The sequence below is a fragment of the Leucoraja erinacea genome, chromosome 5 (assembly GCF_028641065.1).
Source record: "Leucoraja erinacea ecotype New England chromosome 5, Leri_hhj_1, whole genome shotgun sequence".
Taxonomy (NCBI): domain Eukaryota; kingdom Metazoa; phylum Chordata; class Chondrichthyes; order Rajiformes; family Rajidae; genus Leucoraja; species Leucoraja erinaceus.
Window position 1 is genome coordinate 12,753,770 of NC_073381.1, and position 27,574 is coordinate 12,781,343.

Genomic DNA, 27,574 nt, shown 5'->3' on the forward strand with positions numbered 1-27,574 from the left:
TAAGCGAGCTGATGGCATGGAATAGCTGAGTGCCATCAAGGTACCTGTAGAACACAATAATATTTCAGTGCATGGATATTCTATGCAATGTAACTGGATGTTGTGTTAGGTAGAAACCACCTGCAGTTGCATGGGAAGACCGAGATCTCTCAGCTTTGGATGAGCTATTACAATCACAAGCACAAAGTGACTGAGCAAAGTCTTGGTGGAATTGGCATATGCTAGTTGCTGGCATGTGTAGAGTTCTACAATGCCCTGCCATATGCCAAATGCCCTGCCATATGTGGATGCCATGGTATTATTTCAAAGAAGATTAGGCGAGTTTGCCTCTTTCCCCCATCTTAAGTTGACTCCCAGTTCACCACTTCTTCAAACTTAAAATTGTCATCGCAGTGTGTAAACCTTTCCCAACTTTTGTCCCTTTGTCCCGGTGAGCTGGGTGATACTTATCACTTAGTCAATTCCAAGAAAATTGTTTAACTGTGGCTGTTTGTGGGGTCTTATTATGTTTCCATTACACATTATAACAGTCACAACAGTAACACTTCAAAGGGACTTTAGAGGCTTTAAAGCGGCATGGCATATACTGAAGATAGACACACAATGCTCAAGTAACTCAGCGGGACAGACAGCATCTCTAGATAGAAGGAATGGGTGATGTTCTTCAATCTGAAAAGGGTCATGACCCGAAACAGCACCCATTCTTTTTATCTAAAGATGCTGTTGTTTCACTGACTTACTCCAGCATTCAGGGCCAGATTTAGATGAAAGGCCCTAAGCTATTTCACATGTGAGCCCCCCCTCCCAATTCCCCACCCCTAGACTAGAGGACCATGACTACCGGAGTGACAGTGTGACACTTTTAGATCCTACTGTATGTTGTCATTAAACAGTTGGTTTGAAAATCCATATTGGATTCATCGCGGAGCAGGCGATGTCGTACCTGGATCAAACCGTTTGAAGCTCTGTTGGGCCTGCTGCTTCAACATCACGGAGTGGTGGTTTACGGAGCTCCCAGCCTTGGGCCGCGCTGATTTTAATATCGCGGAGCCCTGGGAACCCTTTGCCGAGGGCCGCCAGCGTGAATCTCCACCCAGCTCAGCCTGTGGACTTCGGGATTCAGAATTCCAAGCCGCTGAGAATGTTCTCCCGTTCCGACGTCGGATGGTGACCCACACATTTCATTGTATCAATGGCCATGAGGGGGGGTCCAAGAGGAGGGGTCTGTTGGAGATGGGAAAAGGGATCATCAATGGGGGCGAGGACTCCTTCCCATGGAAGAACGGTATGAAGCGGAGGCAACGGAAGAAGAGCTCCAAATCGCGGTGGGTCTGGAACTCATTGAGGTGGGGACGGAGGGGGACAAAGGTGAGGCCTCTGCTGAGGACAGACCATTCGGTATCTGAGAGGGGGAGGTCTGTGGGGATGGTGAACACATGGCAGGGATGGGAGCTGGGGCTGGAGGAAGGCAGGTGAGTGGACTGAGGCCAAGGCGATGTCTGGTGGGGGGGATGGTCGGTGGTCAGGGGGTAGGGGGGTATATAGACTGTAGTGTTGGTGGGGAAGAGCTGGGGGTCACATGTTTTGAGGGGAATGGGGATGACCCAGTGAAACAGCCACTGAGATTACCAGGGTTGGGGGGCTAGCACTTGGACCCAGTGCAGTCAAACCCGGGGGAGTGGGAGTCTGATGCGTGGAAACTTCAGGCCCGGTGCTGAGTCCAGGCTGCAGGAAAGGTGACGTCTGCGGGCTGCTGGAGGGAGGGTGGTAGAGTGGCGAGGGTTGGCAGGCAAAGAGCAGGAGGTCCCGGTGGGCGGATGGTCGGTGGGGCGGTGAGGTTCGACGGGTCTGGTGAGACAGCGAGGTGAGTAGGCCCCCCTAGATCTCGAGGACCTAAGCTTAAGCTTGTCTAGCTAATATGTAAATCCGGCCCTGCCAGCATTATATGTCTATCTTTGGTGTAAACCAGCATCTGCAGTTCCTTCTTACCCATTCCTTGATTTGTCTTGAATTTGTGCCACCAGTTCCATTAATCCTTTATTTCTTTGGAGTTAGGTTCTGAACGTTTGGCTATCTTACAAGATGGCCAAAACATGTATACGCAGTTGAAAGGCAGCTACTCCTAAATGTTCCCAGAATGTGTGCTGTCTGGCTTTTCTCTTTTAATTCTCATTGTTATCCCCCTCCTTATCTTCCTCCTCGAGAACCTCAAGTGCAGCTGGAGGTTGAGACTGACAGATGTGAGTCTCTCCTGACATTCCATTCTTGGTGAGCTGGGAACTGGGAGCCCTGTGTCTATTTAATGTTCTCCAGCACAGCATTGTGGAGATCCCTGAAGAACAATGGTCATTATATTTTACTCTCCTGTTGAACAAGTGAATATTAGACTAATATACCTACTGCCGAGACACTGTGTGCCAATGTTATAGCAGCTTGAGACCATTTAAGACAGAGCTCCAGGTAGAATTTATTCATGCCTTCTTTTCCCAGAGACATTCTTTCTCCATGACCTCTCCCAGATTCCCAGTCGGGGGCAATTTGTTATTTGAACCACGAGAAGATGGCATCCTTGGAGAAAGAAATCAGAAGCAGATGGGGCGTGCAGTGCGCTGTTTTATGCTGCTCATCTGCACTTCTGTCTTGGGGTAATTAGATCTTAAACATAGAGAAATCTGCTCAGCTTACCATACAGCAGCTAATAAAAAGATAACCAACCTGCTCTTTTTCAATATGAGAACATTGAAGAGTGAACCCATTGTCTGTAATTTATTATCCTGCCATTATGGTGATTAGTAAAATACTGCAGTTTGTTCCAAGTTAATGCTCCAAGTTCTGCACAGCCACCAATCCTCTGTGCCCAGAACTATGTTGGTTCCCTATTTCTCAGCTTCTCAAGCTTAATGGTATTATCCCTAGGTTTGGCACCCTCTTATCACTGGCTTCTTTCTTTCTTTATATCTTCTTTTCACCCTATAAGCCTCTGAGAACCATGTGTTCTTCCAATTCTGGTCTTTTTCCCATTTTCAATCATACGTTATCCATCAAGAAACTTGGAAGTTAGAGTTATTCACATGTGGTGACTGAGAAGACACCATTGTTTTATTTCCGAGTAGAGTTGTGAAAAATTGCAGCAGGATCTTGATTGGTTGGTGAATGATTGATGGGATTTTTTCAAATAAATGTGAGGTTTTGCATTTTGGGAGCACCAAAATGGGCAGAACCTACACAGTGAACAGTGGGGCTCTGGAGAGTGTTGTAGAGTAGTGGTACCATATAACCATACCAGCATATAACAATTACAGCACGGAAACAGGCCATCTCGACCCTTCTAGTCCGTGCCGAACACGTATTCTCCCCTAGTCCCATATACCTGCGCTCACACCATAACCGTCCATTCCTTTCTTGTCCATATAACTATCCAATTTATTTTTAAATAATAAAAATGAACCTTCCTCCACCCCCTTCACTGGAAGCTCATTCCACACAGCCACCACTCTCTGAGTAAAGAAGTTCCCCCTCATGTTACCCCTAAACTTCTGTCCCTTAATTCTCAAGTCATGTCCCCTTGTTTGCATCTTCCCTCCTCTCAGTGGGAAAAGCTTATCCAAGTCAACTCTGTCTATCACTCTCATCATTTTAAAGACCTCTATTAAGTCCCCCCTTAACCTTCTGCGCTCCAAAGAATAAAGCCCTAACTTGTTCCATCTTTCTCTGTAACTTAGTTGCTGAAACCCAGGCAACATTCTAGTAAATCTCCTCTGTACTCTCTCTATTTTGTTGACATCCTTCCTATAATTAGGCGACCAAAATTGTACCCCATACTCCAGAATTGGCCTCACCAATGCCTTGTACAATTTTAACATTACATCCCAATTTCTATACTCAATGCTCTGATTTATAAAGGCCAGCACACCAAAAGCTTTCTTTACCACCCTATCTACATGAGATTCCACTTGCAGGAAACTGTGCACAGTTATTCCCAGATCCCTCTGTTCACCTACATTCTTCAATTCCCTACCATTTACCATGTACGTCCTATTTTGATTTGTCCTGCCAAGATGTAGCACCTCACACTTATCAGCATTAAACTCCATCTGCCATCTTTCAGTCTACTCTTCCAACTGGCATAAATCTCTCTGTAGACTTTGAAAATCTACTTCATTATCCACAACCCCTCCTATCTTAGTATCATCTGCATACTTACTAATCCAATTTACCACACCATCATCCAGATCATTGATGTACATGACAAACAACAGTGGACCCAACACAGATCCCTGTGGCACCCCACTCGTCACTGGCCTCCAACCTGACAAACAACCATCCACCATTACTCTCTGGCATCTCCCATTCAGCCACTATTGAATCCATCTTGCTACTCCACCATTAATACCCAACAGTTGAACCTTCTTAACCAACCTTCCATGAGGAACCTTGTCAAAGGCCTTACTGAAGTCCATATAGACAACATCCACTGCTTTACCCTCATCAATTTCCCTAGTAACCTCTTCAAAAAATTTCAAGAAGATTAGTCAAACATGACCTTCCAAGCGCAAATCCATGTTGACTGTTCCAAATCAGACCCTGTTTATCCAGATGCTTATATATATTATCTCTAAGTATCCTTTCCATTAATTTGCCCACCACTGACGTCAAACTAACAGGTCTATAATTGCTAGGAGGAGTACAGGTACGAGGAGTACAGGTACAGTGCCCTCCATAATGTTTGGGACAAAGACCCGGCATTTATTTATTTGCCCCTGTATTCCACAATTTGAGATTTGTAATAGAAATAAATCACATGTGGTTAAAGTACACATTTGTCAGATTTTTTGAAAGGCCATTCTATACATTTGGTTTCACCACATAGAAATTACAGCTGTGTTTATACATAGTCCCCCAATTCCAAGGCACCATAACATTTGGGACACACGGCTTCACAGGCATTTATGATTGCTCAGGTGTGCTTAATTGCCTCCTTAATGCTGGTATAAGCGAGCTCTCAGCAACTAGTCTTTCCTCCAGTCTTTCCATCACCTTTCAAAACATTTATTGCTGTTTATCAACATGAGGACCAAAGTTGTGCCAATGAAAGTCAAAGAAGCCATTATGAGACTGAGAAATAAGAATAAAACTGTTAGCTACATCAGCCAAACCTTAGGCTTACCAAAATCAATGTTTGGAACATCATTAAGAAAAAAAAGACCACTGGTGAGCTTACTAATCACAAAGGAACTGGCAGGCCAAGGAAGACCTCCACAGCTGATGACAGAAGAATTCTCTATAATAAACAAATATCCCTAAACACCTGTCCAACAGATCAGAAACACTCTTCAGGAGTGGATTTGTCAATGACCATTGTCCGCAGAAGACTTCATGTACAGAAATACCGAGGCTACACTGCAAGATGCAAACCACTGGTTAGCCGCAAAAATAGGATGGCCGATTACAGTTTGCCAAGAAGTATTTAAAAGAAACATAGAAACATAGAAAATAGGTGCAGGAGTAGGCCATTCGGCCCTTCGAGCCTGCACCGCCATTCAATATGATCATGGCTGATCATCCAACTCAGTATCCTGTACCTGCCTTCTCTCCATACCCCTGATCCCTTTAGCCACAAGGGCCACATCTGACTCCCTCTTAAATATAGCCAATGAACTGGCCTCAACTACCTGCGGGAGAGAATTCCAGAGATTCACCACTCTCTGTGTGAAAAAAGTTTTCCTCATCTCGGTGCTAAAAGATTTCCCCTTTATCCTTAAACTGTGACCCCTTGTTCTGGACTTCCCCAACATCGGGAACAATCTTCCTGCAACTAGCCTGTCCAACCCCTTAAGAATTTTGTAAGTTCTATAAGATCCCCCCTCAATCTTCTAAATTCTAGCGAGTCCAAACCGAGTCTAAAAGAGCAACCATAGTTCTGGAAAAAGGTCTTGTGGACAGATGAAATGGAGATTAACTTATATCAGAGTGATGGCAAGAGCAAAGTATGGAGGAGAGAAGGAATGCCCAAGTTCCAAAGCATACCACCTCATCTGTGAAACACGGTTATGGGAGTGTTATGGCCTGGGCATGTATGGCTGCTGAAGGTGCTGCCTCACTTATCTTCATTGATGATATAGCTGTTGATGGTAGTAGCATAATGAATCCTGAAGTGTATAGACACATCCTATCTGCTCAAGTTCAAACAAATGACTAAAAACTCATTGGCCGGCGGTTCATTCTACAGCAAGACAATGGCCCCAAACATACTTCAAAGCTAAAAAATGGTCCATTCTTGAGTGGCCATGTTAATCACCCAATCTGAACCCAATTGAGCATGCCTTTTATATGCTGAAGAGAAAACTGAATGGGGATAAGCCCCCAAAACAAGCATAAGACTTCAAGCAGTCATTGCATGCAAAGGATATGCAACAAAATACTAAACATGACTACTTTCATTTACATGACATTGCTGTGTCCCAAACATGATGGTGACCTGAAATGGGGGGGGGGGGGGGGGGGGTTTTTAGAGGGCTATGGGACAAATGAAAGGTAGGTATAAATAATGCATTTATGGGACATCTGACAAAGCCGGTGTGGGCCACATGGGGGGAAGGGACCTGGTTACACACTGTATGATTCTATCACTATGACTCTAGATGGCGTGTTTGCCTTTTTTCCCTAATTTAAGTTGCCACCCAATTTATTAATTGTTCAAGCTTAAAACAATCACTGTTTAAACCCTTCCCAGCTCCAACCCGTTTTCCTGGTGAGCTTGATAATATTTATCTCTCAGTCAACCTCAGGAATTTTTTTGATATAAGGAACTGCAGATGCTGATTTGTAAAACACGACACAAAGTGTAAAGTAACTCTATGGGCCTGGCATTATGTCTGGAGTACATGGATAGGCAATGTATCAGCTCGGAACCCTTCTTCATACTGAGAATTCAGATTTAGACAGTCTGAAGAAGGGCCCAGAACGTCATCTATCCATGTTTTCCTAAATTCTGCCCAACCCGCTAAGTTACTCCAGAACCTTGTGTCTTGTTCATGAAATGTGTTGACCTGTTTCTGTTTGTGCCCATTGCATGCAAAGAAAGCATATGAAAGATAATTGCAGAATTGTCCAGATCCCAACAACCAGGATGTGCCACTTCCACTATAAAGCATACGTGGCTTTGGTTTGATGGTCGCTTAGTACTGAAAAAAATACAATATACTTAGTTTCCTGGTGGTTGCAGCATACATGGACTCCGTAACTTAACTCAGATGGGCACTCACAATTGCAGATAATTTGCCTGAACTGCTGGTTTGAGCGTGGAGGACTGCATATCATTCCCTGAACCCTGAACAGTACAGGATTGGTGAGACCAGAATTGGTAGAAACCATTCGTTCTGTGAGGTTTGTAGGGCTAAAAGAGGATATAAAGAAGGGAGCAGTATGAGGGTTCAAATGTAGGGGTGATCATTTTAAGTTTAATAGGGCTAATGGTTGGCCCAGTCTTGGTGCATTAGGCAAGAGGTGGGATGATCAAGATGATCGGCTCTGTACAGTCCACTTTCCATGTCCTTACTTCCCTTCAGGCAAGGAAACCCAACCAGCTGGGGTTAAATCAGGCTGCAAACCTACTAACTTGCTTCACTTACCAATCGACGCCTTGTATTCTGGCCTGACTGTCAAATCGTGATGAAGGCAGTTTGTGGTGTTATTTAAGGTTTAATTATTTAAAGTTGAAATATTTCATTTACCCCATGCACCTGCTTAGGTGGGGTTAAAAATCAACCCAAATTCTCCTTGTTTGTTCTGACAAAGGGTCTTTGACCTGAAACATTGATTCTGTTTCTCTTCCCATAAATGCGGCCTGACCTGCTGAATATTTCCAGCAGTTACTGTTTTTATTTCAGCATCTAAAAATGTTTTTTTTTCAGCATCTAAAATTTTGTTTTTATTTCCTTGGTTGTTCATGCTGTCCAGTCGGTCAACTTATCTCTGGAAAAGTTGCACTACTTACCAAAGCAGTCACCTGAAAGATAAAATCCCAATTTAAATAGAAAACAATTGATGCAACTGAATGCGTATAAGGAGCTAATCCAACTAAAGTGTTCAGATGGCACGACTATGCAGAAGAACAGTGCCTGGGCTACTGAACCAGCGAATGAACCATGAGATTACAACTCATTGTTTGTTTTATTCTTTGTCTGCTTATCTTTTCACGTGGCTTGTCAATCATTCAAAGAAAACATCAATCCTGGCCTGTTTGTTTCCTTCTTTGGAATGGATTGCCAGGACCTCAGATGCCCTTAACATCCATCTCCCACAATCGGCATGAAGCTCCACACCTCAACCATCGATCATCGCTGGCTTCCATGGGGAATCCCTTCCAGATCTCCGCAATTGAGTATGCCATCCCACGTATCAACTTCAGCCTCCAGCCCTCCACTAACCCAGTCCTCATTTTACTGTACCTCTCTGGAAAACCCTAGCCCCCACATCTTGGCCGGCACAGTGGCGCAGCAGTAGAGTTGCTGCCTCACAGCGCCAGAGACCTGATTTTGATTCTGAATACGGGTACTGTCTGTACGGAGTTGGTACATTCTCCCTGTGACCGCCTAGTTTTCTCTGGGTTCTCCAGTTTCCTTCCACATTCAAAAGATGTACAGGTTTGTAGATTAATTGACTAGTATGTAAAATTGTAAATTGTCCCTAGTGTGTAGGATAGTGTTAGTGTAAGGGATGATTGCTGGTCGTCATGGATGCGACGGGCCGAAGGGCCTGTTTCCACACTGTATCTCTCTATTGTACCTCACCCACAAACAAGAGTTTCCATCTTAGGTTTGATCCTGCTCCATAATCGTTCGACTAATAGATCTGTCCAGATGACTTCCATCCCCTCAATCCTCATGCCCATCGGGGTGAACCCCACTTAGTGGAACCTTGCAGCAAATTTCCCTGCATCAAATTCTTCTGATTTTCCTTACCTTTACTCATCTGAGCCCTATCTCACAGAACTGGCTTTCAGCCTGAAATTCTGGCCATTCACAGTTGCAGGTAGGTTGTGTCCTTTCCTTACACGGTGAGCATTAGTGCAGCAAGCACAATACTAATCCATACTCTATCACTTTGACCGACCACAGCGTACCAAGGATTTACTTATTCATGAGTTCCAGGGGAATTATCAATCAGCATTAAAACCACCTCCCACACAGTACCCTTTACTTATTTCACTTATTTCCATATTAATTAGGTGCTGCTGAAGCTCTTTCTGACATTTCCAGCTGAGCTGGGTCTGTGAAATTCACTTTGATTGGCAATAATGTCTAAGTGGCTTTTGGTCACAAAATGAATTTCTCCCACCCAGCACCTTCATGGATTGCAATTTGTGGCTGACATTCTCTTTCTGCAGGGGCCATGGGCTTTTCTCTTTGCCTTAGCATGAGATAAAGTGTGGGTAATATTGCTATCATCTGTGGCCCAAAGGCTGCTCCCAAGTAATGGCTGTGTTTTCTCATCTAATTTAATGTGACACTCGTGATTGCTGCAGAACAGAGGATAAGGTGAAAAAAAAGCTGGAAGCAAGGATCTGCCAACAAAAGCTAAACAGACAAAAAAGAACACAGTGAGCAGTTTTAGTAGCAATAGGTGTTGTCGCAATTGTCGGCAGAATAAAAGATGGCAGGAGTGATTGAAGGTTCTATTTATTTGACTAGCAGTAAGACATCAGCTCGGTAATTAAGGGACATTATGTTGATCCAGAAGCTTTTGTGCATGCCTCAGTGAGAATTAAATTACCCCAGAGTAGCAATTACAAAAGAACAGGTTTTTTGGCAGCACTGCCAGTGTTTAGTTTTGATAAAATGTTTTGTCAAATATATTCTTATTAAAAGTACTCTGAGCATAAATATTACAGCCTTATCATACCCTATTCCCATATGAGGCCAGGACTGTTGGCTCTGCAAACAGCACACAGGGGAGATGGCTCAATGGCCCACACTTGCAGGTAAGAGTCAAAAGCTAACTGTTTTGAGGCCCACTTGAAAAGATGAGAAAGAAAATTCAGCGGCTTTCTTTATGGGCATGCACCCTAGTGGACATGTTTCCAATGTTATTTTGAATCTAGGTTATCCCAGACCGGATCACAAGGTGGTTTCAACCATGCTTTACTTGGTAGTGCTTCACCTCTGGGGCAGAACAGTATTATGTGCAGTTACAAGTCTATATAAGGATGAGAACAATAGATTGCCATTCCCAATGCTGCAGTGAGAGCATTGCAGTTTTCAAATGCAGTTTTCATGATTGCTTATAATTTTTAAAAGGGCATCGGTTTAAGGTGAGAGGGGCAAAGTTTAAAAGAGATGTGCGGGGCAACTTGTTTTACACAGAGATGGTGAGTAGCTGGAACATAGGCTATGTGTAGGAAGATAAATGGCTAGTACTAGTAGGATGAGGAACAACTTCTACAATAATACAATTACACTGCTGAACTCGGAGTTCCGCCAATAGATTTCTCTGGTCCCTCCGTCCCCATTGTTTAATTATTCTGTATTTTTTGATTATTCTGTATCTTCTCTCTTTCTATTTTTTTTATTTCTTTATGCACAACTACTGCGGACTGACGCAAAACTGCATTTCGTTGTACTCATACTTGTATTTGTGCGATGACATTAAAGTTGAATTGAATTGAATTAAATGATGCCTCTCATGGACTGCAACCTTGACGTGGAGGAGAGGCTTGTGTACTCCAGTGATCCTGAGAGCAATGCCAGATGGGGTTTCATATCCCTGGCAGGTTCAACTGAACCGGACAGGTCTCGGGTGAGGAGGCAGACGAAGCAGACCCTGGTCCTCCAGGTTGGGGGTTGGGTGTGGGGTTAACTACCCCACCCTGGAAAAAAAGTGTGAGTTACAGAAACTTTGACAAATGAAAACCAAATTACACACTTGGTTGAAGAAGGTGCCCCAGCGATGGGGAACATGACGCTTCCCAGCCAAACCCACAAGGGCGCTGGGAAGCTGACACCTTCTGACGCCAAAGAAACCCATCCTTGTGGGGACATGGAACATCCGAACCATGTTCCAGGCTGGCAATGCTGCCACAATTGCCAACAAAATGGTGCGCTACAATCTCTTAGTCCTGCGCTTGGCTGAAACAAGATGGACACAGTCAGGGGAGATCAAATTGATCAGTGGGCAGTCCAATATCTACTCCGGACAGGGAGAGGAGGGAGTGAAGCATACAGAGGGAGTGGCCATCATGATGATGAAGGACGCTAGAAAGGCTCTAACAGATGGGAACCCATCAGCTCTCGTCCCATCTCCGCAATCTTCAAAACCAAGAACAAGAGAGTGAAAGCCCACATAATCCAATGTTATGCACCCACCAACGATGCAGAGGATGAAGTCAAAGGCAGGTTCTATGACAGCTTGAACCACCTACTTGGTAGTATTGGAGGCAGAGATCTCATTATCCTGATGGGTGACTCCAACGCTGTTGGAGGCCAAAACAAGGGATATGAGGCAGTGATGGGAAAGCATGGAGTGGGGGAAATGAATGAAAATGGCAAGATGTTTGATGAGACCTGTGTTAACAATAACCTAGTGATTGGGGGAAGTGTCTTCCCTCATAAAACAATCTACAAAACAACTTGGATGTCAGCAGATCATGTCACAGAAAATCAAAGTGACCACATTTGTATCTGTAAAAAGTTCAGAAGGTCCATGGAAGATGTCAGAACAAGAAGAGGAGCTGATGCAGCTTCAGACCACCACCTCCTGGTATGGAAATTCAAGCTAAGGTTGAAGAGGGCGGTCAAGGTGGGAGAGGGGGTCAAGGTGGGAGAGGGCCGAGTGAAGTGCCGTTGAGACGGCATCCCCGGACGCGTGCTCAGTGCCTGTGCTGCGCAGCTGACAGACGTCTGGACTGACATCTTCAACCTGTCACTTGCCCAAGCAGTTGTCCCCACTTGCCTTAAAGCCACCTCCATCGTGCCAGTGCCAAAACACTCCACTGCGGCAAGCTTCAACGACTTCCGCCCAGTTGCACTTACCCCCATCATCACCAAGTGCTTCGAGAGGCTGGTCCTGGCACACCTCAAAAGCTGCCTACCCCCCACACTGGATCCCTATCAGTTTGTCTACCGCAAGAACAGGAGTACGGAGGATGCCATCTCAACGGCACTTCACTCCGCCCTCTCCCACCTTGACAACAGAGACACTTATGTAAGAATGCTGTTCATCGATTACAGCTCAGCATTCAACACCATTATTCCATCAAAACTGATCACCAAACTCGGTAACCTGGGCATCGACCCCTCCCTCTGCAACTGGATACTGGACTTTCTAACCAACAGACCCCAGTCTGTGAGGTTAGACAAGCACACTTCTTCAACCCTCACCCTGAACACCGGCGTTCCTCAGGGCTGTGTGCTGAGCCCCCTCCTCTACTCCCTCTTCACCTATGACTGCACACCTGTACATGGTACTAACACCATCATCAAGTATGCAGATGATACAACGGTGATTGGCCTCATCAGCAACAACGATGAGCTGGCCTACAGGGAGGAGGTCCAGCACTTAGCAGCATGGTGCGCTGACAATAACCTGGCCCTTAACTCCAAGAAGACCAAGGAGCTCATTGTAGACTTCAGGAAGTCCAGAGGGGGCACGCACACCCCCATCCACATTAACGGGACGGAGGTGGAACGTGTTTCTAGCTTCAGGTTCCTGGGAGTCAACATCTCCGATGACCTCTCTTGGACCCACAATACCTCTACTCTGATCAAGAAGGCTCATCAGCGTCTCTTCTTCCTGAGGAGACTGAAGAAAGTCCATCTGTCTCCTCAGATCCTGGTGAACTTCTACCGCTGCACCATCGAGAGCATCCTTACCAACTGCATCACAGTATGGTATGGCAACTGCTCTGTCTCCGACCGGAAGGCATTGCAGAGAGTGGTGAAAATTGCCCAACGCATCACCGGTCCCACGCTCCCCTCCATTGAGTCTGTCCAAAGCAAGCGCTGTCTGCGGAGGGCGCTCAGCATCGCCAAGGACTGCTCTCACCACCCCAACCATGGACTGTTTACCCTCCTACCATCCGGGAGGCGCTACAGGTCTCTCCGTTGCCGAACCAGCAGGTCGAGGAACAGCTTCTTTCCGGCGGCTGTCACTCTACTAAACAACGTACCTCGGTGACTGCCAATCACCACCCCCCCCCCGGACACTTATTATTATTTAATTCAAATCGTTTGCTATGTCGCTCTTCAAGGGAGATGCTAAATGCATTTTGTTGTCTCTGTACTGTACACTGACAATGACAATTAAAATTGAATCTGAATCTGAATCTGAATCTGAATCTGAAGAGACACCACCAGGCCAAAAGCCAAAGAGCTAAATGCAACATAAGAAACTTAAAGGAGGAAGTCAACAACTCAAGAGCACGAGCTGAAAAGGCTTGAGCCCAAAAGGAGTACAACAGGTGCCACAAATAAGTGTGAAAGAATATCAGGAGGGACAAGAGAACACGGGTGGAGAGGCGAGCCAAAGAGGCAGAAATTGTGATGACTCAAAGGAACATGAGGGAGTTATATACCATCACAAGGAAATTGTCCGGGACATATCTGCAGAGTAATAAACCAATTACAGACAAGAACGGTCAAATGCTTTCAACCCACGAGGCGCAGCTCGACAGATGAGTAGAACATTTCGAAGAAGTCCTAAACAGGCCACCACCAGCTATATAGACATTCCCAAAGCCAGGATACCACTACAAATTAAGTGTGACAGACCAACAAAAGCAGAAATAAAGGCTGCAACCAAGCAACAGAAAACTGACAAGGCTGCTGGCCCTGACAATATTCCACCTGAAGCCCTAAAAGTAGATATAGACTCATCAACAGACATGCTCCATGGCTTCTTTGGGAGAATTTGGGAAGAGGAAAAGACACCCACAGAATGGGCAGAAGGATACATCGTGAAACTACCAAAAAAAGGTGATCTATGTTTCTAAGAAAATGTGTACCAAGGGATCACCCTACTTTCTGTACCAAATCAAATTCTCAACCGGGTCATTCTCGGCCATCTTCAGGAATCTGAAGGCAAAAGGCTATGGGACAAGCAAGCAGGATTCAGGAACCATCACTCATGCACAGACCACATAGCAACATTATGCATCATCATTGAGCAGCGTATTGAATGGAACACGTCCCTGTACATCAACTTTAATGACTTTGAGAAAGCGTTTGACAGTTTAGACAGGGCAACCACTATGGTGCCCAATGGACCACTATGGAATTCCAATCAAGACCATGAACTTAATCAAGAACTTATATGATGGAACCTCATGTAAAGTTATGCATGTAGGCCAGCTCTCTCGGAGCTTTACTGTCAAGACGGGCATCAAGCAGGGATGTTTATTGTCACCATTCCGGTTCCTCCTGCAATTGACTGGATCATGATGGAAACAACGAACGGGAAAATAAATAGAATTTAGTGGACAATGAGGGAGCAGCTAGATGATCTTGACTTTGCAGATGACATAGTTCTCCTTTCACACACACAGATACAAATGCAGGAGAAGACGGACAGACTCACACAGCTGTAACAAAACTTGGTCTTACACCCAATACAGCAAAGGTACAGGTGATGAGGATCCGCTCCAAAACCAGCAACCCTATCCTTATGCACAGCACTGCTCTAGAGGAGGTAGAAACATTTCCATGCCTAGGCAGTGTTATGGACATGACCGGAGGGGCAGTGGCAGACATAAAAAGTAGAATCAATAAGGCTAGGGTGGTGTTCAACATGCTCAGGAAGATCTGGAGCTCAAAACACATCTCAATCAACACCAAAATATGCATCTTTAACTTAAATGTGAAACAGGTGATGCTGTATGGATTAGAGACATGGAAAACAACAAACACTACAAACAGTCTGCAAACATTCATTAACACCTGCCTTAGGAGAATACTTAACATCTGGTGGAGAGACAAAGTAAGCAAAATGGACCCGTGGAAAAGAACAAGCCAGGAGGCCATTGACTTCCTAATTCGAAGTAGAAAATGGAGTTGGATTGGACACACCCTTAGGAAACCTGCCACAAACATCACCCGGAAAGCCCTGAAATGGAACCCCCAAGGAAAAGGGAAAAGAGGTCGCCCCAGGAGCAGCTGGAGAAGAGGTGTCCAGACAGAAATGTCTGAGAGTGGGCTCAACTGGGGGGTTCTCAAAAGAACTGCCAACAACCAAGTGAGGAGGAGGACATATGTCAATGGTCTATGCTCTCTAGAGGAGCATAGGGCGTAAGAAGTAAGAATAAACTAAATAATGGTTTTTGGCATTATGTTCGGCACAGACATTGTTGGCCAAATGTCCTTGTCTTGTACAACACTCTTTAACTAATTTTAAGCTTAAGTTTAGAGATAAAGTGTGGAAACAGGCCATTTGGCCCAACGAGTCCACAGCAAAAAAGAAAAATTGTGATTTGCAGTAAGTTTCCGTGCAAAATTAGCACAAAACATAATTAGAAATGAGTTCATGGTGGTGGAGGAGGTAATCCATAGTGTTCCGTAGCTGAGGTCACAAACGTCAGTTCAAGAACCTGATGATTGCAGGAAAGTAGCTGTTCCTGAACTAGGTGACATGGAACTTGGGGCTTCTGTACCTCCATCCCACTGGTATTAGTGAGAAAGGGATATCGCCTGGATTGTGGTGATCCTGGCTGATCAATGTGGTCTTCTTGCTCTGCCTGGACTTTATAATAGTCTAAAAGTGACCACATAATGATTTGAAATGTCACTCTTTCTGTCCTGCTAATATTCATATCACTACCAGTTTAGTTCAGTTGTATTTATTGTCACCTGTACCAAGGTACAGAGAGAAGCTTTTGTTGCATGAATGACAATACGTTACAATTGAACCATTTACAGTGTAAGTTACACGGTAAGCGAATAATGGTTTGTGCAAGGTAAAACCAGCAAAATCGGATTAAGGGTAGTCTGAGGGTCACCAAAAAGGTAGATAGTAGTGCAGCTCCGCTCTCTGGTTGTGATAGGATGATGGTAGAACCAACTTCATGACCGGAAGCATCACCTCAATATGTCCACACTGCTATCTGCCACAAGTTACTGTGTGTTACTTGGCTGTTGCCCTTCCAACATTACAACAAAGGTATAATTGTAAAAATGCTTCATTGACTGTAAAGCACTGATCCCTCCCCACCTATGTCCAAGACACCTCACACGCTCTTTGTCTCCTTCATAGAAACATAGAAATTAGGTGCAGGAGTAGGCCATTCGGCCCTTCGAGCCTGCACCGCCATTCAATATGATCATGGCTGATCATCCAACTCAGTATCCCGTACCTCCTTCTCTCCATACCCCCTGATCCCCTTAGCCCAAGGGCCACATCTAACTCCCTCTTAAATATAGCCAATGAACTGGCCTCGACTACCCTCTGCGGCAGAGAGTTCCAGAGATTCACCACTCTGTGTGTGAAAAAATTTCTTCTCATCTCGGTTTTAAATTCATGACTACTGTTTTCCAGGCCCCCACTCCCTCATCTTCACTATGGATATCCAGTCACTCTACACCTCCATCCCCCACCAGGAAGGTCTTAAAACCCTTTGTTTCTTCCTCGAATCAACCAATCCCGTGCTATTAATACTCTCCTCAGCTCGCGGAGCTGGTCCTTATTCTCAACAATTTTTCAATTGACTCCTCCAATTTTCTTCAAATCCAAGGCATAGCTATGGGCTACCTCTTTGTAGGGTACGTTGAACAATCCTTGTTCGAGGCGTACCAGGGCCCCATCCCCAAACTCTACCTCCGCTATAATTGACGACTGCATTGGTGCTTCCTCCTGCACCCATGCAGAACTCAATGACCATCCATTTCACCACTAACTTCCATCCGGCACTCAAATTCACCTGCATAATTTCCGACATCTCCCTACCGTTTCTAGACCTCACCATCTCCATCGCAGGTAACAGACTACTGACCGACATCGACTACAAACCCACTGACTCCCATGGCTATCTGGACTACACTTCTTCCCACCCTGCTTCCTGTAAGGACTCTATCCCCTACTCCCAATTCCTCCTTCTATGCCGTATCTGCACCCAGGATGAGGTGTTCCAGACCAGGGCATCGGAGATGTTCTCATTCTTTAAGGATCGGGGGTTCCCCTCTTCTATTATAAATGAAGCTCTCACCAGGGTCTCCTCTATATCCCACAGCTCCGCTCTCACTCCCCATCCCCCTACTCGTAACATGGACAGAATCCCCCTTGTCCTCACCTTCAACCCTATCAGCCGTTGCATACAACATTTAATCCCCCGACATTTTCGCCACCTCCAATGGGATCCCACCACTGGCCACATCTTCCCATCCCCTCCCTTTTCTGCTTTCTGAAGAAACCGTTCCCTCCGTAACTCCCTGGTCAATTTGTCCCTTCCCATCCAGACCATCCCTCCCCGGGTACTTTCCCTTGCAACCGCAGGAAATGCTACACTTGTTGCGTTACCTCCCTCCTCAACTCCATCCAAGGAACCAAGCAGTCTTTCCAGGTGAGGCAGAGGTTCACCTGCACCTCCTCCAACCTCATCTACTGCATCCCATGGGCCAGGTGTCAACTTCTCTACATCGGCGAGACCAAGCGTAGGCTTGGCCATCTCTTCGCCCAACATCTCCGCTCCGTTTGCAATAACCAACCTGATCTCCCGGTGGCTCAGCACTTCAACTTCCCTTCCCATTCTGAATCCGACCTTTTTGTTCTAGGCCTCCTCCATTGCCAGAGTGCGACCCAGCGCAAATTGGAGGAGCAGCACCTCATATTTTGCTTGGGTAGGTTACACCCCAGTGATATGAACCTTGACTTCTCCAATATCAGGCAGTCTTTGCTTTCTTCCTCCTTCACCTCCCCTTCCCAGCTCTCCCACAAGCCCACTGTCTCAGCCTCTTCCTTTCTTTTTCCGCACCTCCCTCCCCCCCCCCCCCCCCCCCCCCCCCCCCCCCCCCATCAGTCAGAAAGAAGGGTCTCAACCTGAAACGTCGCCTATTCCTTCTCTCCATAGATGCTGCCCCACCCGCTGAGTGTCCCCAGCATTTCCTTCTACCTAGGAACAACCTGAGGCCATCAAAGGTGTCACATTTATGTAAATCCTTTTTTGTTCCTCGTTGTGCACTCATGAATGTTAAGAAGCAATGAAGTTGTGACATGTTTAATATCTTGTAGAAGCTCAAAGCATATATGCTGAATAAAATCATAACTGCTGTTATGGCTGGTGACATTTACAGGTGTATAATTTTAAATCTTGCATTATCCATATTGTCATTGGTACTGGGGTAATAGAAAAAAGAATTATGCCTGCACTTTCTGGCTTCATTCCAACAGATATATTTCTTATTTCCAGTATGGTTCCCTCACATCTGCAATAAAACAAGATGAATTATCTGTCGCATTTATATCATTGTATATACTGTCAGGAGTTAATTTTTTAAACTATGTTTAATGTTACTCGATAAATCTAACATCCAGCTAAATTGTATCATTTTCTTAAATAAAGAACATGTAATGAATTAAAGCAGATGAACAAATTAGTAATCCCTGCAGGATGGACCAATGTTCGATTTAAAAGGTTACAGTTGAAACGGATTGAATTTTACCCACAGAGAACCAGTGGATAACTCCAGTGCATCGATTAGCTTATTGGTCACTGGCCTAAGTATTTGAAATGCAGAACAAACTGGACATCAGATGGTGGCACCTTAGATCTCCTAGTCCATCGCATCGCATTGACTCCAGTCACTGCTATGATGCCAACAGGTCACAGTGGCAAAGTGTTTTGCATCCAACCCCTCAGCTTTACACCAGGGATGGCAGAAGTACGAGACTTTGATACATTTGATCAAATGTAGCCGCTGGCCTTCACGTAAATGCTGGAAGTGGTTTGGTTTATTTCATTAATAAGCTTAAGGGGCTCTCCCACAGGGAGACTATATCCGCAAGTTCAGAAGAGTGTCTTCGACCTTCAAGCTCGAGGGCACTCGCCTGAAAAACCACGAGCTGGATCGACCATCAGCGATGAAACCGCGAGCTGGATCGACCGACTGCGCGTACACACACACATCACACACACAAACACATCGCAAGTCTTAAGGCTGCCCTTTGCTTACCTCATTTTAAATTCATTTAATCAACATATTGGAACAGACAAATATTTTCTGTTTCATATTTGAATCGGCATACATTCAGTTTTCTGCAGAGAAGCTGGTCATTTGTTCAAATTGTAAGTTTTCTGCTACAAAAGATCCACCGTTTAATTCTATTGACGTGCCTTTGTGCATCAGTCTCCTGCACGTCTATTTAGATTCCCTTTAAACACCTGGAAATTGACTGGCATTTAGCAACAAATTATACCCCACTTTTTAAAAGCATTCTGATGAATGAATAACTCCTAAGGGTTTAAATTCCAGCTAGGTTTGATTTTAACTAATTTTCTAAAAACACAAAGATTACCTTTCTCACATTTAAGTAGAGCCATCGATTAGTTAACAATAAATTTACAGTTTGCACGTAACAGCTTAACTAACAGTCATCAGAGTAAACATGGATCTTCTGACTCAGATTCAGATTCAATCTTTATTGTCATTGTGCAATGTGTACAGAGACAACGGAATGCAGTTAGCATCTCACCCAGAAGAGCGAACATAGAATAATGAGCAATAAATATATGTATGTACATACAGTAACAGTGGTGCAATTTTTCTGGGGGAAGGGGGGGGGTGCTGACTGGCATCACCAAGGTGCAGAGTTAAGTAGTGTAACAGCTGCAGGGAAGAAGCTGTTCCTGAACCTGCTGGTCCGGCAACGTAGAGACCTGGATCTTTCAGTATCTTGAATGATTAAGAATATGTTACTTCAATGATAAGTAAGGTCATAAAATGTATGAAACATGATATTTTATTCTTTGCATGTTTTGTTTATATGTGAGGTTAGAATGCATTCAATTGTTGATTGATGCTGTTTTTCACGGTCAGGACTTTTGTAATGATATATAGCTACAGTACCTTAAAGCTGAAACCAGCCGATGCCCATATGTGAATTTCAAAAACACATTTCATATTTGTAGCTCTTGGACGGGACAAAGTGACATCCAGAAAGGCTAATGGATGGCTGCCCTTATCTCCAGAGGCTGGGAGTGCAAAGGAGTCAAGGTTATGTATCAGTGTTTAGAGCCGTGGTCAGCTTCCATCAGAAGTATTTCAGATACTACATCTCAGGGAGTATATCTTGTGAAACATGCACCAAAAAATTGACACTGACTATTTGTACAGACTCCTGAGATAAAATTTACTTCAGTAGGAGTGTAATGTTGAGAATTTTGTCAGAATTGGAATTTGGTGTAGAGGGGGAAGGACTCGTGCCCCATCCCCCAGTGCTGATAATGATTTGCCTGTACTTGAGGCACAAAAAAGCAAAAGATAAGTTATACAAATTGAGTTATATTAGACCAGGTGGTATATCAGAAGAGCAGAATATTGGAGATGATCTACAATAAAACTTCCCAGAGCGAATGTCTCAGTCTTGAAACCCTCTGGCTGAGACTCAATAAATTGGAGTCTATCGAGAGGTGTTAGCTTGATGTGAGATTGGTGGTATTGGTAGAGTTCTGCCTGAGGGAAATTTACAAGATCCAAATTAGGATAGAGAGACACCAATCCCATCCAACAGGGATAATCTGATTTTGCCCAAAAGAAAAAGGAGGAGAATTGTTGATTGGCAGCTTGAATGGTGATCATGATGTTTGGAGCAGGAGGCCAAACAAACCATTGGTTAGTGTGTAAGTAGGAATTGCAGATGCTGGTTAAAACCAAAGATAGACAAAAAAAGCTGGAGTAACTCAGCGGGACAGGCAGCGCCTCTAGTGAGAAGGAATGGGTGACGTTTGGGTTGAAACCCTTCCCTTCTTCAGATTGATTGGAGCAGATTAGGGCAAATGATCCAATTTGTTTATGCATATGTTCAGAGGATAAGGAATCAAGTGAAAGAATTGTAGATATGAATTGAACTGCAATGGAATGACACTACAACTATTACTGAAACATGAATCCAATACTGTCCGGAGTGAGTACTAAAGGTCAACAGGAGCTAGAGAAAGAAGAGTATATTGAGTGATTAAGAATATGTTACATCAATAAAAAGAGAGGGCGTAACATTTTAGCAGACATTTATGAATGAAATTAAATAAAAATAGAGGAATTTAATATTCTACTAGACTAAGTGGGACCCGTTGGGTCCCATGTTCTAACGGAGGGCTGGTCCCCCGACGCAATATTCCATCTCTCCACCAATTCCAATATTGGTGGCCAGTGGGGGGGGCGGGGGGGGGGGCTTTCTGGAGTGCTGGTATGGGTTCTTCGGGTGGCAGCTCAGTCCCTCCTGCCTGATCTGCTGGCAGCTCACTCACGGCTGGTGGGCTGGCAGTTTACTCATGACTATTCCTTGAAATTCCATTTCAAGCAGGGTGCAAGGTCACCAAATTCAAATCCATGTTCCTACCATTTCAAGCAGGGTGCAAGGCCACCAAATTCAAGTGCATTTACCAACCACCACCAAATTCAAACAGGGTGCAAGGCCACCAAATTCAAGTGCAGTTTCACACCACTTCAAGCTGGATCCAAGGCCACCAAATTCAAGTGCAGTTTCATACCATTTTCAGCAGGGTGCATGGCTACCAAATTCAGTGCAGTTACATACCACTTCAAACAGGATGCAAGGCCACTAAATTCAAGTGCAGTTTCATTCCACTTCAAGCAGGGTGCAAGGCTACCAAATTCAAATTAAGCTTCATACCATTTCATGCAGGTTGAACCCACCATAAGACCACACAAAACACCAAACCCACAGTTCAGTAGACATTCCGTGTGTTTAGTTGATTCACAGCTGAGACAGAGTCATGACCTCTCCCTCCCCCATCATGCAGAGACTGAGCCACATCCACACTTCAGGGTTTTAGAAATCCCTCCCCCTCCCACCGGAAAAGGTGTGGCTTTCAGGGCGTGATTGACAGGAGACAGATTCTCAACATTTTTTAAACACTAATAACACTTTTATTTTTCATTGATGGGAAGAATTCTCTGCACCTGCTCAGCGGAGGGGGGACTGAGTAAGATGGCCAAAAATCACAGTCGTAAGTGGTAGCGTTTTATCTATAATCAATATACAGTGCAAACAGGAAGTCCATTTGCAGTAGTGCCTTTTAACTTCAAGCCAAAGCACCCTAGCCGCCATTTGCAGTAAGTAGTGCCTTTCCAACCTCGTGTCACCATTTGCAGTAAGTAGTGCCTTTTCAACTTCAAGCAAAGCACCCGCCACCATTTGCAGTAAGTAGTGCCTTTCAACTTCAAGCCAAAGCACCCAAGCCACCATTTGCAATAAGTAGTGCCTTTCAACTTCAAGCCAAAGCACCCAAGCCACCATTTGCAGTAAGTAGTGCCTTTCAACTCCATGCCAAAGCTCCCATGCCACCATTGGCAGTAAGAAGTGCCTTTCAACTTCAAGCCAAAACACCCAAACAACCATTTGCAGACAGGGCGTTCTTACTTCAAACAAACCATATTTTCATTTTCAAACCACATTAAGGGTATTCACGGTTGTGTAGACATTTGTTCAGTGTTATTCAGAGCTCAGAGAGACGTGACCCTTGGCTTTATCCATCATGGTGTGCCTCACTCAGCAGAGACTGAGTGAGGCACACCACTTTCTGGTTTTATAGTCCCTCCCCCTCCCTCTTGCAGGGGCAGCAGAGAGAATGGTGATTTTTTAAAAAACATTAATATCTCTCTGATTTGTCATCGATGGAAAAAAATCCTCCACACCCGTAAGGCAGAGGGGGGCTCTGAGCGAGGTGGCCAAAAATGACGGCCGTAGGTGACGGCATTCTGTCGGAAATCGCAGCACAGTGGGCCAAAAGCAGTCAAGATCAGAGATTTAGTAATATAGATTAGGTCATATATAGACTTCTCAGGTGACAGAATATATAACCACAACGATTAGACCAGCATTTGAAAAAGGAAGGGTGGGTCGTATATTTTATTTTTTTTATTTTGTGGAAACAAAACCTGTTCATGTCTGATAGAAAATAACATTCTGCAGGTTGGTTTGTGGTAATTACCTGCCCAACAACCAACAGGGGATTGTGAATAAAAGAATGAAGAGCAAGATGCAACTACTCAGCAACTTGTCACTATGTTGAGACAATCCAACATTAAACTATGATCAGAGCAACAGCCCAAGCCCAAGAGTTCAGAGAAATCACATTATGTACTCGGTATGAAACCGTTGTGTTCTCTGCACCCAATTACATTTTTGGCAGTGTGAGGATTGATCGATTTGTAACAGAGTTGTAATGGAATATATGCTTATTCAGTGTCTGTGCTTTAAGTTCAGGAAGAAGAGCACAACCTATCCAGCACCTGGAGGAATTTATTTCCATCAATTTTATCGTAAGGGCATTCAGCTTGGATCAGTTGCTGTGATATTCTTCCAACTGTGCTTTCTCACCTGTGCTCCAATCAGCACAACACTCAGATGGTTAAGCAAAGACTCAAATCAGACTACTGTGATTTATCTAATTCATTTCATGTCCAAATGGGTTTCACGGAGCACCATCTGGAAAAAAACAGTCCTTGAAGGAGGCTTCAGGAGGAGTAGACTTTTAAGAAAGTTTTAATGGAGGAGAGACAGGAGAGACAGAGATCATCGGGGGAGAATCCCCAAGCATTGTGTGAAACCAGATGAAAGAGAGCCACTAATAGTATTTCTCCCTACTCTTCAATATTTCAGTGGTGTCTGGATGATAAACTGATAGCGTATGTTCTTGCTATTCAAGATTTGTTGATATGAAAATATTCCCTTGCCAGTATTTAGTTGTGTACAAAGCAATCTTTTTCATCACCAAGTAATTGGGCTGTTAAAATTTGTTTCATAAACATAACAATTAACATTTTGCAAGTTGTTGGAAATGCAAATTGATAATGGTGCAACAATGTCAATGTTGCTCCTGGGACTGCACACACAACGCGGCTACACCTGAAGATCTCAAGAGAAAAAATAATAACAGAGTGTGTCTCTTGGGGAATTCAAGTTGCAAGCAGCCTCCATAAAGAGTCGGACATCTCTTTATCATTGCAGCTGATGGTGTAGAAATTGCTGGAACAGTGGGGGAAGCGACGATTGGATATTTTTCCTCATGAAATATTGGAAATGTAGAAACAAAGAACTGTTGATGCTGGTTTATACCAATGATAGACACAAAGTGCTGGAGTAAGTGGGCCAGGCAGCATAAGTGCCTCAAGCAGGGCGAAAGACAAAATAAGCACAACCAAAAAGTGTGTTACAGTGACAAACAAATATAAAAAGATGCAAGGGCCACAACGAGATATGAAGCGCTTGGTGGCACTGAAACTGCATTCACTGGAGTTTCAAAGGATGAGGGGGAAACTCATTGGAATGTACCAAATAGTGAAAGGCCTGGATAGAGTGGATGTGGAGAGGATGTTTCCACCAGTGGTCGAATCTAGATTCAGAGGGCATTGTCTCTGAATAAAAGAACGTACCTTTAGGAAGGAGATGAGCATTTTTTTTAATTCAGAGGGTGGTATATCTGTGGAATTCATTACCACAGACGGCTATGGAGGCCAAGTCATTGGGTGTTTTTAAGGCCGTGATTTACAGATATTGATTAGTAAGGGTGTCAAGGGTAATGGGGAGAAGGCGTTGAGAAGGAAAGATAGTTCAGCCATGACTGAAGGGTGGAGTAGGCTTGACGGGCCGAATGGCCGACGTGTTCCTATGACTTATGAACTTATGAGCTAGATTGGAAGATTGGTAATTAAACCCAAACATATGAGAGGTCCATTCAAACTTCTGATAGCAGCGAGTTAGAAGCTGCCCTTGGTTAATGGTTTGTGCTTTCAAGCATTTGGATCTGCTGTCTGATAGGAGAGGGAGAAGAAAAAACAATCTGGTTGTCAGTGATCCTTGTTTATGTTATGCTTTCCCAAGGCAGAATGAAGTGTAGATAGAGTTGTTGATGGGGTTGCAACAATTTGCGATTTCTTGCGGTCTTGGGCATAGCAGTTGACATGCCAGGCTGTGACGTATCTGGATAGCATGCTTTACCTGGTGCATGTGTAGTAATTGGTCAGAGTCATTCGAGATATTCTGCCAAACATGCTTACCCTTCTGAGGAAGTAGAGGTGTGTGTGTGTACTTTCTTGGCCATATCGTCAATGTGGTTGGATCAGGTCTCGGATGGCAAAATATATTTTCTGGTGTCTGAGACCTGATGACAAAACTTTGCAAACTCACTCATATCCTGCACCCTGCTGCAAGGTGGGCTCAATCCAGAACAAGAACATGATAAAATACGAGCAAATGTGGTCACCAGACGCCTTAAGCCTGCATCACTATTCAATATTATCATAGCAGATCTGCCCCAGTCTCACCTCCTCTCCTGTGCCGGGTCCAAATAATCTGAATGAAGGGTCTTGACCTGAAACCTCTTTTGTCAGCTTTCTTCCACAGATGTTGTTTGACTTCTCCAGCAAATTATCACTCCTGATTCCTGCGTCTGCAGGCTCTTGTGTCTCCAATTCAAAATATTCTTCAGTTTGCCCAATCTTTCAAAGATCCATCTTCTACTTTAAATGCCCACAGTAATCTCACCTCCACAATTCTCGACATTGGGGGATTCCAGAGATTCCACATCCTCTGTCAGAAGAAATTCTTGTATGCTTACAGACTCAGACAACACAGAAGCACATAAATGATGCATAAATTAGATATAAATTAGACACAAATTATGCAAGGCAGTAAAAAAAAAGACTGTCAATAATAATTAATTAGTTCCAAGTGCAATTGTAACACAAGTCTATGTTAGTGCAATAGGTGACTTGTACCTCTGTCTCCTCGTTCGAGATTTTCCCATCAGCAATAAAATATTGTTAAGCGCACATCAACAGTGATTTATTTTGATGGGAGGGAGGTCGTGGGGAGAACTGGGATTACTCCTCTGCTACATTATCTGTCCGCAAAATACAGATTCTCCCTGCCTTACACAATAGGCGACTTATGCAAACTCGCAATTGCGTAAACAATTCTGGCAATTAGAACAATAGTTTGTAATTTGCACAACACTGTATGATCACTCAGGTTTACCTCAGGAACACAAAGCCGGCAATGCTTACCCAAAAGGCCAGAAGCTGCAGAAAGTGCCCTAGATGCAGCCGGATGCCACTGAGACAGTTAGCACTCTCAATGTTGGACACAGAGTGCTGGAGTAACTCTGTGCGGGCCAGGCAGCATCTCAACAGAACATGCTTAGGTGACATTTTGGGTCGAGACTCTTCTTCAGACTCAGTGTGTTATTTTGGGCAGGAGATGGAGATGGGGATGGGGATGGTGATTCCAACTTACGTAAATTCTGGCTTATGTAAGGGCTCATGGAATGTAATCCTTATATAATTCGGGAAGTGCCTGTAAAAGAATAAAATATAAGCTGCCGAAAGCTATATTAAAAAAAAACACAGCCACTCCCATTTCCATCCAGGTCCAGAGCTCAGGTATGAACATGCTGTGCTTTGTTCTGAGCCCATGATTTACAACGGATGAATGCCCTCGTGTCTGTCTTTCTAATGGGCCACAGTGACTTTTACTGTGCAAAACGAACAATATTACAACATGAAGGGCACTTCGTTAATGTCATTCCATTTCCCATGGTTGAAACCCGCCTTTAGTTAGCAAGGAAGAAAGGCTGAATCTACCATTGCTGTTGTGTTAGGTTGCAATTTCACATTTGAATCATTTTCATTTCACGTGGTTGAGGCAGAAATGAAACATAAAAATGATAATTGCGCGAACGCTAAGAATAGTGAGAAAAAAAAAAGTTATAATGCAACTAGGAGCCTTCTTCGTGTTGGAAAGGATTGACAGCCATTGAAAGCTGGAGGTGCTGTTTTAATTAACTCAAAGCTGCATATTCTGAGTAAAATACTACGTGAAGTGTTTATGTCCATGAGCTGAATAGATAAATCTTAATCACATTGCTGGTTAATTTAGTGGTAAATCTCCATGAAAAGCTCTTGCTATGCATGCAAAAACCTGCCTCTTCAAAGGGCAATTCTCTGAGTTCTCAAAGAATAAAGCGGCAGAAACATGTTTCACTAACTCTTATTGTGGGTGCTGTTTAAATTCATCACTGCCAGTAGAGATTAATAAACATAAGAAACCAAAGCCATTTGGCCGCTAAAGCTTGATAGTGACTGCTTTGATCTTTGTTTATGACACTGTTTTGCCCAATCCCCTGGACCCTTGATTCCCCTGTAATGCACAGATCTACTTCCTCAACCCCAAGTAGTCTCAATATCCAGTATTCATATCTCAAAAAAAAAGGAGCTAGCAGGAGGTAATTTATCCCTTCAACTTGCCATTCATAAGATATTGGTTAATATCTCTGTTCTATCCCCTGATCCTTAATGTCCAAAATCTATCGATCTGCACTTTGAATGAACATGACAATTGACCCTCTATAGGT

The 27,574-nt window shown here is 44.1% G+C and overlaps 1 pseudogene; it reads left to right on the forward strand.

Annotated features, from left to right (window-relative positions):
- Positions 1–16,335, forward strand: part of LOC129696863 (uncharacterized) — a 61,540-nt pseudogene extending 45,205 nt beyond the window's left edge.
- Positions 16,336–27,574: the final 11,239 nt, after the last annotated feature.